General features: G+C 47.1%; 1 protein-coding gene across 1 annotated transcript in view; it reads left to right on the forward strand.

The window, feature by feature from the left end:
- Nucleotides 1-11,343: 11,343 nt before the first annotated feature.
- LOC143996450 (collagen alpha-4(VI) chain-like) overlaps nucleotides 11,344-14,644 on the forward strand; it is a 281,198-nt gene continuing 277,897 nt past the window's right edge. The window contains exons 1-2 of the mRNA XM_077491500.1: nucleotides 11,344-11,472; nucleotides 11,796-11,868. The gene's annotated coding sequence lies outside the window, so the exon portion shown is untranslated. The remainder of the gene's footprint in view (nucleotides 11,473-11,795; nucleotides 11,869-14,644) is intronic.

Consider the following 14,644-nt stretch of genomic DNA (forward strand, 5'->3'; position numbering starts at 1 on the left):
GTATAGGGTGCTACGGTACATAGGCTTGAGTGCGGTACAGTCTGCTGTTCTGTAAGGACCGCTATCGGTCCACAATAGATAGGGTTGACGTGCACCACTGCTGACCGCTGCCCTATACTGCAGCAGTCCTTCAGCGGTATAGGGACTGACGTACAGTCTGCTAAACACTAATACACAACCTGCTTGGTCCACAAAAGTTCTTATAAGGACTGGTAACTTGGTATAGGGTGCTACGGTACATAGGCTTGAGTGCGGTACAGTCTGCTGTTCTGTAAGGACCGCTATCGGTCCACAATAGATAGGGTTGACGTGCACCACTGCTGACCGCTGCCCTATACTGCAGCAGTCCTTCAGCGGTATAGGGACTGACGTACAGTCTGCTAAACACTAATACACAACCTGCTTGGTCCACAAAAGTTCTTATAAGGACTGGTAACTTGGTATAGGGTGCTACGGTACATAGGCTTGAGTGCGGTACAGTCTGCTGTTCTGTAAGGACCGCTATCGGTCCACAATAGATAGGGTTGACGTGCACCACTGCTGACCGCTGCCCTATACTGCAGCAGTCCTTCAGCGGTATAGGGACTGACGTACAGTCTGCTAAACACTAATACACAACCTGCTTGGTCCACAAAAGTTCTTATAAGGACTGGTAACTTGGTATAGGGTGCTACGGTACATAGGCTTGAGTGCGGTACAGTCTGCTGTTCTGTAAGGACCGCTATCGGTCCACAATAGATAGGGTTGACGTGCACCACTGCTGACCGCTCACCTATACTGCAGCAGTCCTTCAGCGGTATAGGGACTGACGTACAGTCTGCTAATCACTAACACACAACCTGCTTGTTCCACAAAAGTTCTTATAAGGACTGGTAACTTGGTATAGGGTGCTACGGTACATAGGCTTGAGTGCGGTACAGTCTGCTGTTCTGTAAGGACCGCTATCGGTCCACAATAGATAGGGTTGACGTGCACCACTGCTGACCGCTGCCCTATACTGCAGCAGTCCTTCAGCGGTATAGGGACTGACGTACAGTCTGCTAATCACTAACACACAACCTGCTTGTTCCACAAAAGTTCTTATAAGGACTGGTAACTTGGTATAGGGTGCTACGGTACATAGGCTTGAGTGCGGTACAGTCTGCTGTTCTGTAAGGACCGCTATCGGTCCACAATAGATAGGGTTGACGTGCACCACTGCTGACCGCTGCCCTATACTGCAGCAGTCCTTCAGCGGTATAGGGACTGACGTACAGTCTGCTAATCACTAACACACAACCTGCTTGTTCCACAAAAGTTCTTATAAGGACTGGTAACTTGGTATAGGGTGCTACGGTACATAGGCTTGAGTGCGGTACAGTCTGCTGTTCTGTAAGGACCGCTATCGGTCCACAATAGATAGGGTTGACGTGCACCACTGCTGACCGCTGCCCTATACTGCAGCAGTCCTTCAGCGGTATAGGGACTGACGTACAGTCTGCTAATCACTAACACACAACCTGCTTGTTCCACAAAAGTTCTTATAAGGACTGGTAACTTGGTATAGGGTGCTACGGTACATAGGCTTGAGTGCGGTACAGTCTGCTGTTCTGTAAGGACCGCTATCGGTCCACAATAGATAGGGTTGACGTGCACCACTGCTGACCGCTCACCTATACTGCAGCAGTCCTTCAGCGGTATAGGGACTGACGTACAGTCTGCTAAACACTAATACACAACCTGCTTGGTCCACAAAAGTTCTTATAAGGACTGGTAACTTGGTATAGGGTGCTACGGTACATAGGCTTGAGTGCGGTACAGTCTGCTGTTCTGTAAGGACCGCTATCGGTCCACAATAGATAGGGTTGACGTGCACCACTGCTGACCGCTGCCCTATACTGCAGCAGTCCTTCAGCGGTATAGGGACTGACGTACAGTCTGCTAAACACTAATACACAACCTGCTTGGTCCACAAAAGTTCTTATAAGGACTGGTAACTTGGTATAGGGTGCTACGGTACATAGGCTTGAGTGCGGTACAGTCTGCTGTTCTGTAAGGACCGCTATCGGTCCACAATAGATAGGGTTGACGTGCACCACTGCTGACCGCTGCCCTATACTGCAGCAGTCCTTCAGCGGTATAGGGACTGACGTACAGTCTGCTAAACACTAATACACAACCTGCTTGGTCCACAAAAGTTCTTATAAGGACTGGTAACTTGGTATAGGGTGCTACGGTACATAGGCTTGAGTGCGGTACAGTCTGCTGTTCTGTAAGGACCGCTATAGGTCCACAATAGATAGGGTTGACGTGCACCACTGCTGACCGCTCACCTATACTGCAGCAGTCCTTCAGCGGTATAGGGACTAAGAGTTTTGTCACAGGGTCATTTAAAAAATGACATGCAGAGGAAGAGGCAGGCCCTTCCGCAGGGGTGGTAGGGGTAGGGCAGGAGCAACAGGCTTGAGCCAAAGTGGGAAGTTGCAGAAGGTGCGTTCAATTACTTTAAAGGATGCACCAGACTTGGTTGAGTGGCTCGCTCAGCCTTACTCTTCTGCACCCTCCTCATCCTCTCGATCTGCACCCTCTTCTTCACTCTCTGCTATGTGCACCCCCAAAGACACTACCACCAACAACACGACCACCACCACCACCACCACATACCTTCCGCTTGAGTCACTGGAATTATTTTCCGATCCATATCAAGAGGACATTTCTGATGCGCAGCCACTCTTGGTATTGGATCAGGAAGAGGAGGTAGCAACAAGCGCTACTCAGCAGTCTGACGCCAGTACCCAGATCAGCCCAAGGAGGAGGTTGGTCCCCGGTGTTGCTGCCTACTCTACTTATAGCGGTGGGGAAGGTGACGTTGATGATGACGTGTCTAGTGATGTCACGTGGGTGCCCACAAGAGAGGAAGAGGAGGGGAGTTCAGAGGGAGATATGGACCAGCAGATAGGGAGGAGAAGCAGCAATGACTTACATTGCACAGCAGGGACAAAGCAGACTGCAAATGTATCAGGAGCGAGTCATCGACCATGTACGGTCACATCTGGCGCTCCCAGGACACCGGCACATGGCTCCGCAGTGTGGGCTTTTTTTAACGTGTCCGCTGCTGACAATAGCGTTGCCATCTGCAATCTTTGCAGTCAACGCGTTAGTCGCGGTAAGCCCAATACTCACCTAGGGACGACCGCCTTAAGAAGGCACATGAGCAGCCATCACCGAGCCCAGTGGGAGCAACGGAACACACAAAGCCACACTGCAGGCTCTCACCGTCCAGCCTCGTCTTCTACTTCTCCTTCTCCTCTCTCCTCACAACTGTCCTCCACTCCACCTTCCATCACGCCAAGCTCACATTTTTCTGCAAAAAGGCAGGCTTCCGTGGGCCTAATGTTTGAGCGTAAAAAAATGATGACGCCGGATAACCCTCTTGCCCAACGGTTGGCGGCTGGCTTGTCAGAACTCATAGCCCGCCAACTACTGCCATATAAACTGGTGGACTCGGAGGCCTTTCGCAAATTTGTGGCCATTGGAACACCACAATGGAAGGTCCCAGGAAGGAAGTATTTCTCAGAGAAGGGCATCCCAGAGCTATATGGCCATGTTCAGCGGCAAGTGAATGTATCTCTGGCACACAGTGTCGGTGCCAAGATACATCTGACCACAGACACGTGGTCTAGCAAACACGGGCAGGGAAGGTATATCAGTTTTACTGCCCACTGGGTGAACCTTCTGACGGCCGTCAAGCATGTAACCCGTGGCACCCGTGTAGATTTGGTTTTACCGCCACGGATTGCATGCAGGCCTGACTCTTCTTCTCCTCCTCCTACTCCATCCTCCTCCCTCTCCTCCTCAGCTGCCTCCTCCTTTTCCGCTGCTAGCGTCTCTTCCACTGCACCGCCCAAGCTCCCCAGAACCTATTCCACATGCCAGGTGAGACGTTGCCATGCCGTGCTGCGTCTGTTGTGCCTGGAAGCAAAGAGCCACACTGGCCCGGCACTCCTTTCAGCTTTGCGTTCACAGGCAGATGAGTGGCTAACACCGCTCAATTTGACAGTTGGTAAAGTGGTGTGTGACAACGGTGCCAATCTGCTTAGCGCATTGAAACAGGGCAAAATCACGCACGTGCCGTGCATGGCACACGTCTTAAACTTGGTCGTGCAGCGATTCCTTGTCAAATACCCTGGGGTCCAGGACATCTTGCGGCAGGCAAGGAAAATCTCGGCCCATTTCAGAAGATCTTACACGGCCATGGCTCGCCTTGCTGACATTCAGCGGCGACACCATCTGCCGGTCAGACGTCTTATTTGCGATTGCCCGACGCGATGGAACTCAACCTTCTATATGCTTGATAGGCTGCTCCAGCAGAAACGTGCAGTTAACGTCTACCTGTATGAACTCTGCGAAAGAAACGGTTCTGGGGAGCTGGGTTTTTTTTCACCGCGCCAGTGGCTGCTCATGCGCGACACATGCAGACTTCTGCGGCCATTTGAGGAGATCACCAAACTGGTCAGTCGCAGCCATGGCGCCATCAGTGACATGGTACCTTATGCCTTCTTTCTGGAGCGTGCATTGCGTCGTGTCATTGATCAGGCTGTGGAGGAGCAGGAGCGGGAAGATGAGGAAGTCGCAATGCTGGATGAATTCCCAGGGGGGGCTACTCTATCTGAGACAAGTCAACAACAGGAGTCTGATGAGGAGTCAGAGGAGGATGGTGCCGGGGCGGATGAGCAGGAGCAAGAAGAGCATGCTTTAAACCTTTCTGGGATCCCTGTTGTGCGAGGATGGGGAGAGGAGAATGAAGAGGACGACATTATCCTGGATGATGAGCAGGAGCCAGGCCACCACACCGCTTCCACTTTAGTGCAAATGGGGGCCTTCATGCTCCAGTGTTTTAATAGGGACCCCCGTATAAAAAGCATGAGGGTCAAGGACCAGTACTGGGTGGCAACGTACTTAGACCCCCGGTACAAACACAAAATGGCGGAAATGTTACCGCCGTCGCAGAGGGCTGTCAGAATGCAGCACTTCCAGGCCTTGCTTCGAGAAATGCTGCATTCTGCTTTTGCGTGCGCTGGCAGAGGAGCAATTCCCACTCCCAGAGAAGGATTTGCGGGTACCAATCCAACAGCGCCTGCAAGAAGAGGCCGGTTTGAAGATGTGTTGGTGACTTCGGATATGAGGTCATTCTTTCAGCCGACCCATCGACAGGTGTCATCCGGATCCAGCATCAGGGAACGCCTAGACCGTCAGGTGTCCGACTACATTGGGTTAACGGCCGATGTGGACGCTCTGAGGAGTGATGAACCCCTAGACTACTGGGTGGGCAGGCTTGACCTCTGGCCAGAGCTTGCCCAATTTGCAATCGAACTGTTGGCTTGCCCCTCATCCAGTGTCCTGTCCGAAAGGACGTTCAGCGCAGCAGGGGGGATTGTGACCGATAAGCGTACTCGCCTAGCTCACCACAGTGTTAACTACCTCACATTTCTAAAAATGAATGAGGCATGGATCTCGGAGGAATTCAACACATGTGATCAGTAGACCATGTATATGTCTATAAACAATTTTTGGAATCAAGCACACAGACCTTCTTAATTCATTTGGCTCACTTCCCTGACCCAAAAAAGCACACCGTACTATATGCCCCTACCCTCCTCTTTGAAGAGGTTGAGCGGTGTCATATTTCTACTGGGGCTGCTTATTATGAGGGGTTCCCACCATCCCTGTGCTGTGCTGACTTCCTCCTGGGTGTTCTTATTATGAGGGGCTCCCACCATCCCTGTGCTGTGCTGACTTCCTCCTGGGGGTTCTTATTATGAGGGGATCACACCATCCCTGTGCTGTGCTGACTTCCTCCTGGGGCTGCTTACGGTGCTGCTGTCAGCGCTGTATGTCACGGAGCTGCTGTCAGCGCTGTATGTCACGGAGCTGCTGTCAGCGCTGTATGTCACGGAGCTGCTGTCAGCGCTGTATGTCACGGAGCTGCTGTCAGCGCTGTATGTCACGGTGCTGCTGTCAGCGCTGTATGTCACGGAGCTGCTGTCAGCGCTGTATGTCACGGAGCTGCTGTCAGTGCTGTATGTCACGGAGCTGCTGTCAGCGCTGTATGTCACGGAGCTGCTGTCAGCGCTGTATGTCACGGAGCTGCTGTCAGCGCTGTATGTCACGGTGCTGCTGTCAGCGCTGTATGTCACGGAGCTGCTGTCAGCGCTGTATGTCACGGAGCTGCTGTCAGCGCTGTATGTCACGGAGCTGCTGTCAGCGCTGTATGTCACGGAGCTGCTGTCAGCGCTGTATGTCACGGAGCTGCTGTCAGCGCTGTATGTCACGGTGCTGATGTCAGTGCTCTGTATTACGGTGCTGCTGTCAGTGCTCTGTATCTCCTGCACCCTCTTGTTTGCCTACCCTGGTCCCTGACCTTCCCTCTCCTCCATTGCCTTCATTAGCTCCATAGTCCTGAATTGTCAGAACAATTTCCCAAATAAAAAAAAAATGCTTGTAGTTATCGATCCCAAATTCACCTCATACATGTATTATGCTATTGTCCAGGTGGTGGGACTACGTGCTACCCCCTAATAATTACCCCGTGGCCGCAAATTCGACCTAAAGGTTTGCGAAATTCGCCTCCCATTGAAGTCAATGGAGCCCGCGGCGAACGGTCGTTTTCGCGAACGTTTGTGTCCGTTCGCGTTTCGCGTTCGCGAAACGTCCCGTCGGAAGTTCGTCCATCACTATTGATCATAACTCCTTCTGGTATTTAGATCAGCTCTGTTTTAGTCTTGGTGTAATTTCTTAACCACTGTCCATATCTGTGTGTCTGTCATGTCAGTCATAGGACTTATTTGTGCCACATCTACCTTCCTGGCTTGAAAGGTCCCATGAGAGTGCCATGCTCTCAATCTAGAATCCTCACTCTCGAGTCTCTAACAATTTGTGTGTCGTCACCCAAAAATGTATATAAATGTATTTCTCTGGGCCACACACAGTAGCCGTCAAATGGCACTTATTACGCTTGGCCACACAGGCCTGTACACTTGCCACATAGGCATTACTTGCCACACAGGCTCACTACTGCAGTCCTCTGGTCATACCTTCTCACAAGTCTCATAAATCTATTGACACCCCAAGCATAGAAACAAAACATCATCATTGATAATTATTATCGGCTCTATTATTTCTGCAACAGGTAAAGGAGTTATTTTGGTCAAACTGTGTAACATCAATATTACTCTAGTTTACACTTAATTTTACCTTAATCTCACCATCTCATCAACAGCATAAGACTCCTTCAGCCAATGGACCCCAGACACCGACTAATTACTCGCCACGGAGAGCAGAATAAGTAAGAATAATAATTTCTTATCCTGGCCACTTGTCTGCTCAGCATGAGTTTCTTGTCTCTCTGGCCGGGAGCCCACTGGACTGTATCCAAGTTGCAAGGCACCAACTGTTAAATCCGCTTTAGGGGTCTCCAAACAAGACAAGATGATAGTGAGTCCAGATCTTAAGATAATATAAGATGCTTTTATTGTATACAAACACTGCAGTGGAGAGACACAACACAGACTGAATGAAGCAGGAAGTGTCTCTGCGCTTACATCGATGGGTTATACAATACATACGTAAGAATATGCATGAGCATTATTATTATTATATGTTATAGGTGTGATCGTATAGTTTAGTCCAATCAGCATTCATATCTTCTTAGTAGCAAAGGAACAGTTAAATGGGTGGTTACATCATGTGACTGATAGAAAGCGAAAGAAAACATGGGCTCCGCCATCTTGGTACTGGTTCAGACCAGCTAGATAAGACTGTCCATTTCTCGGAGCAAAGAGGGAGTAAACTGTTGCTTTTTATCTGGCAGTGAGGGTCAACATAGGCTGAAAACTCTGTCTAAGAAGAAGTAAGAAAGTGTATTACAATTTTTAAAGCGACAGTCTCTATATACATACATATATATAACTCAACATTATCAGACCCCTATAATTCTACTCACTACTACAGTACACTGACCACTATACTACACTGATCACTACACTAGACTGACCACTATACTACACTGACCACTATACTGTACACTACACTAACCACCATGCTACACTGTCCACTAAACTGACCACTATACTGCACTGACACCTATACTAAACTGATCACTACACTGGACTGACCACTATACTACACTGACCACTATACTGTACACTACACTAACCACTACACTGTCCACTACACTGACCACTACACTGCACTGACCACTATACTACATTGACCACTACACTAAGCCCTACACTGACCACTATGCTACACTGACCACTACACTAACCAATACACTGACCACTATACTGTCCTGCCTACAGTAACTCTCTCTCTCCCCCTCTGCCCTGCCTCTCCCCAGTCTGTGTTAATCCTCACCTTCCTGTCCTGCATGATCGGTCCAGACATCAGAGAATAGGAGGAGGAGAAGACATCGGCTACCATGGCTTTTCATTACTTGTCTCCCCCGTGCTCTGCCCACCATGTTTAGTGTCTGGTGTACTGTGATTGGGCATATGTGGGTCATGTGCGGAGGCGGGACATCAAGAGCAACATGCCAGCCCCACGTCGCACATGAACCCCATATGCTCAATCACAGGGTGCAGGGCACTGAAGATGGTGGCCAGAGGGGGGACACAGGAAATAAAATTAGGAGGAGGCAGCCAGTAGTAGCATAAAATGCATTAAGGTTAAAAAAACCTTCTAACTTTACAACCTCTTTAAGCTGGCCGCCACGTCCTTAACAACCGATGAGTCATCAGCTGTCAGTGGGGTTCCCCACTGACAGCTGAATGTAAAAAAAAGAATTGACGGCCCTTCTTGTCTGGTATGGATTTGGAGGGGAACCCCATGCCAAAACTGAAAAAATGAATGGCGTGAATTCCCTCCAAAATCCAAACCATGCAGCCTGGCAGGTCAGGAAAGGGAGGGGTGAGTGAGCACCTCTGCCCCTGCACCCCAAAGCACCTTTACCCCATGTTGATGAGGACAGGGGCTTCTTCCACACAACCATAGGGGCTGGTTGTTGGAGTCTACTTATTGGAATCTGGAAACCCCCTTTAACAAGGGGGCCCCAAATCCTGCCCCCTGTGTGAATGAGCATAATGAATCAATGACTGCCATATTGAGAAAGGCTTTTTAAATCCATCATAACCAATGTTCGTAATTCTTACAAAAAGTTAACGAACCTAACAAAAACTCGTATTTCTTTAGAAGCCAAATTGAATTTCGGACAAGAATTACGAAATATGAATTAACGGCTAATACCAAATGAAACAGAACTAAATGAAACAAATTTATTGATGGCGCACATGTCTAATATTGGAAGACAAGATATTACTGTAAACCAATATAAATAAATAATGATAGTAATCATTTATAATAAAGAAAATAATAAAAATATTAATATAATAAAGCATTAAAGTGCTTGTGCTCCATGAAATACACACAATGCAAAGTGATTTAAATAACTATTGCAACAAAGTCCCTCCCAGAAGAAGTCACAAGGTCTGTGACGAAACTGGTAGAAGGAGCCTGATTGTCTGATGTGTGGGAAGCAAAAAGTATGCCTCCTGGCATAGGACATTCCGAACGCTGTGTACATCGGGGCTGAAGATCCAGGATAGAGGTGATCCTATCCCCCCTCACTACTACAGCAATACAGCACTTTATGAGCGTTTTCTTTGTCATACAAGTGTGAGTTGAATGTAAGTCGAGGATTTTAAAGATTAAAGATTTTTTATACAGTATTACACTATTATATGCCTCTATTATTTTCCCCCATTTGGTTTATGTGAGGAGGCTTGGTGGAAATAACCAGGAGATAATATAAAGCTGGGCTACCATTGGGAGCAGGAGGTCACCAGTGTGGAGTATCTACATGCAGCAGCCAGCACATTAAAAGGACACATCAGAATGACCCAGACCATCTGCTGATAATGACTCTAGGCTTAATTTTAAGCCCTTAAGGTGAGGGTACACCTGATGGGGGAGGAGTGCACATTGCATTAAGGCACCTGATCACTTTAATCATCACTATAGACTTTTGCTGAACATTTTTAATTAAAATTTTATGGACTTTGTTGCAATATTTATTTAAATCACTGTGTGAGTTTCGCAGAGCACGAGCACTTTAATACTTTATTAATATTTATATTTTTTATTATTTTCATTATTATTAATTTTCACTATCATTATTTATTTATATTGGTTTACAGTAATATCTTGTGTACGATCATGAGTATGTACATGCACATATATATATATATATATATATATATATATATATATATATATACGGTATATATATATATATATATATATATATATATATATATATATTTATATGTTGGAAGGCTGGTCGCAGGCTAGCCTGAATTTGTAGGAGGAGTCTGAGGGCTTTATATCCCTCCTGCTCCATCAGAGCCTTTCGTCAGCTCATTTCTGGGTTCCCTCCCACCCACTCCCCCTTACTTTCATTATTTCATTTACATTTCATACATATCCATTCAGGGTATGCCCTCTTTTAGGCATACTGACCAGCTAGGCCAAGGCACACCGTATTTCCAAGTGAAGACTCTGACTACAAATATATATATCATATAGGTTACAGTTTTTTTCAAATTGTGGGAAGGTGTGGGAAGTGTCAGCAGCTGTTTTTCGAGTTTTTAGTTTTCATTTTCAGTTTTGGCAGCGCACAAGGTTACACCCACTTCTAATATTGGAAGAGGCCAGCACTATTTGTTAATAAGCAAATATAAAAAGTCCACATGCAGCGCTAACCAGTTTTCAGTGCATGTAGGGAAGCACACCACACCACGTGAGAATCAAATCTGCTTATCAGATATCAGCAAGTGATTGATTAATAACTTCCCAAGGGATCACATCTGGTAATGTAGGTTGCTGACTATAGATGTGATTATCCCAGTTGAAAAAGATCAATCAGACAAGAAATCAATCAATTATTGATTAACGTATTGCTACCAAAAGATGAAATTAGAAAAAAAAAACCTCAGTGTCAGTTAAAATGCATTTTTTAACTTTTTCTAGCCCAATTGAAAATATCTGCTTGCTGTGGCTGGTGAATTGAAGGTTAGAGAAAGTGAGTTTTGTGTTGCTGCAAAAGTATATTGTTGCTGTTTCTTTATTCTAACAATGCATTTTAGAAGATTAGCCATCTGTGTGTGGGTATAAGTGTCAGCCTAAAGACACATAGTCCTTATTGCTGTATGTTTATTCAAGTGTGTGCGTTTAACCCATCTCCAGTCAGTCCCCCCCAGCCCCCCCAGCCCCTGTCCCACCCACCCAATACTAAATCTTTGCTTCTCTCAGGGGCTGAGATGCAGAATTTGCTGGCTCTCATACTACACTAGTCTGGAGAGAGGGAGATTGATAGAACACACAGCCCCTCCAGTCTGGGACACCAAGATCAGCAATCACACAACTCTCACAAAACAGGCAAGTCTTTTCAAGTGATTATTACTTCCACTTTTTTACTTACTTCATTCTTTTTTAACTGTAAGCATGTTCAGAATAGTTATAAAAAAAACTGATTTGTGGTTTAGCACATGTCTTTCCCCTTCCATATTTATAAAAGGGTTCATTTTTCCTTTGTCTTACTTGGAGATGCCTGTAAAAGGCAAAGTTACGTTTAGCAGCTGCATGGAGCACCTTACATGTCTTCAGGCATTCTTACTATTCAGGTGTTCTTGAGGTTTTTTTTTTTCTCCTTTTGGCAAGTTTGTATGAATCTGTGTGTAAAGTTCTGTTCTATTTGACAGGTCCATGTGTTGCTCCAGAACCCACATATTATTTTATTGAAGATGTTCATTGTTTCCTGATAGGAGAGTTAAGGTAAGATAATTATCTTATTCTTCAAGGTTTGTGACATTACATAGTTAGTAAGGTTGAATAAAGACACCAGTCCATCCTGAGTGAGTGTGGGTGCGTGTCTACAATTATCCCTAACTATTTAAAGAGGAAGTAAAGGCCATTTACAAAAAAAATAAATGCAACCTGCAAGGCAAAGGCATAATGAGCTAGTATGCATAGCATACTAGCTCATTATGAATAACTTACCTGAGAACGAAGCCCCCGAAGCGGTCCTCCGTCTTCATCTTCGCCGCTGCCATGTATCCCGGAGTGACTTCTGGGTCTTGCTGCTCTGGCACTGTGATTCGCTGGAGCCGCAATGATGTCACTCCTATGCATGCGCACGGGAGCCGACACAAGCGGCATATCGCCGTGATCTGTGGCCTGCCCCGTGCTCCTGCGCGCCCCTGTCTACGGCGCATGCGCTGTAGACAGTGGTGCCTGTCTTTTAGTAAATATCTCCTAAACCATATAGGTTTAGGAGATATTTCTTGGACCTACAAGTAAGCCTTAATCTAGGCTTACCTGTAGGTCAAAGTGGTTTGTAAGGGTTTACAACCACTTTAAGGTACCCATATAGTGCCATCAAATTATGCAGCGCTCCACACATACATCACACACTCACATCGGTCCCTACCCTCAAGGAGCCCACAATCCAAGGTCTCCAACTCACATACTAGGTCCAAATTTGGACAGAAAACAATTAACCTACCAGCATGTCTTTGGAATGTGGGTGGAAACCAGAGTAAACCCAGGCAGATAGTGTTGTGGTTGGGATTCAGTGACCCTTTTTACTGCTAGGTGAGAGTGCTATCCACTACACCACTGTGCCGCCCGACATTAAAGTATTGCTGTAATTTTTTACAATGTGCCGCATATATAAATAACTGATCTACTGTGGTAATAAAAGGAGGCGTAAGACTGATCTTGTTTGAATGAGCTAAAGCACATTTCCATTCCCTGATAAGAGTAATACAAATATTTTGAGGGTAAAGGATGAGAGTGGAGGATGCTGATTTATCTCCAGCAGATAGAAAGATGACTCTCATCTTTTTCAATGCACGGATGTTTACTAAAAGATTTGACTGATGATTAGTGTGTGACCTGGCCATGACCTGGAGGATATTGTTTAAAGTAAATGCAAAAAATCATAAATGAATCCATATGGTACTCTTGCATAAATGATGTATGTTCACTCTGCGACCGTGATGTCTGATGTATTTGTAACTGTTTCAATGTTTCATGCCTGTGGTCCCTATTTTCCATGTGCATTGAACATCCAAATAATGACATTTTGTGATTTTTTTTCTGATAAGGTGCACTAAATAATGTGTATTAGGCCGGGTTCACACCGCTGCGATGCGGGAACGCTGCAAATCCGCGGCGTTTTCCCGCATCGCATTACTCCCGCCGGCAGTTCACACTGCCCTATGCGGACGGCTGGGAGTGTCAATGAAATGTTAATGACACCCCCAGATCCGTCCGCATATCGCAGTGCGATCTGCCGACTCGCACAGGAATCGGATCGCATGGTGTGAACCCCCATGCGATCCGATTCTGTTGCGGACCAAAAAAAGGGTCCCGTGCGAGTTTGCTGCGGGAGCGATGCGAATTCAGCCATACTATCTGTATGGCTGTACTCGCATCGCTACGGAGATCGGATGTGATTTGCGGTGCGAATCACATCCGGATCTCCCCCCGCAGCAGTGTGAACCCAGCCTTAAAAGAGAAGTAAGGTTTTTGTTTTTGTCCATTTATACTTACCTAGGTGGATGCAGCATCGCTACAATGTTGCATCTGTTCTCTGCCACCTCTGCGCTGAGAACTGAGCCATCAAGCACCGCTGATGTCTCGGTTCTCAAAGGTTCCTGAGCGGAGAACTTCTGACTGTCAATCAGCAGCTCTCCTGCTTTACTCCTCCACACTCACTGGAGCACTGAGATGTGGAGGGGTGGTGAGCGACTGTTTGAGGCTTTCTGAGAGGCTTAGACAGGCATCAGTCCAGGCACCTGGCGGATCCAGACTTTATTGTCTCAATGACGTGGTGACTGGACAGATTCCTGTGACATCAGCAGAGAGCGGACTTCAGAACGCTCTCTGATGAAAATGGGTCACAGGAGTGAAAAACGAATTACACTCCTGTGACCCATGGGAGAAGCCCAGGCAAACAAGCTCAGGCTGGACTTCTCCTTTAACCACTTGCCGCCCGCCCTATAACAAAATGACGGTGGCAAAGTGGTCATATGACATCCTCAGGATTTTGAGCCGCTGCGTGCCCCCGGGGGCGCGCATCGCGGCGATCGTTGTTGAGGGGTGTCAGTCTGACACCCTGCAACTACGCTATCGGTACCACGTGATCAGCCATGTCCAATCACGGCTGATCACAGTGTAAATAGGAAGAGCCGGTGATCGCCTTTTCCCCACTCGCGTCTGTTAGACGCGAGTAGAGGAGAGCCGATCGGCTGCTCCTCTGACAGGGGGGGTCTGTGCTGATCGATTATCAGCGCAGCCCCCCCGAGGATGCCCCCACTGGACCACCAGGGACACCACCAGACCACCAGGGATGCCCAGGACAAGGTATGCCACCCTAGACCACCAGGGATTCCAGTCAGTGCCACAATGGATGCCAATCAGTGCCCATAATGGATGCCAATCAGTGCCCACAATGGGCATCACTGATTGGCATGCATTATTGTTTGGCACTGATTGGCATCAATTAGTACAGTATATTATAATACAATGCCGCCTATCAGTTCCC

This window comes from Lithobates pipiens, unplaced genomic scaffold (genome assembly GCF_037356315.1).
Source record: "Lithobates pipiens isolate NorthernLeopardFrog02 unplaced genomic scaffold, aLitPip1_a1.2 Scaffold_19, whole genome shotgun sequence".
NCBI classification, from domain to species: Eukaryota; Metazoa; Chordata; class Amphibia; order Anura; family Ranidae; genus Lithobates; species Lithobates pipiens.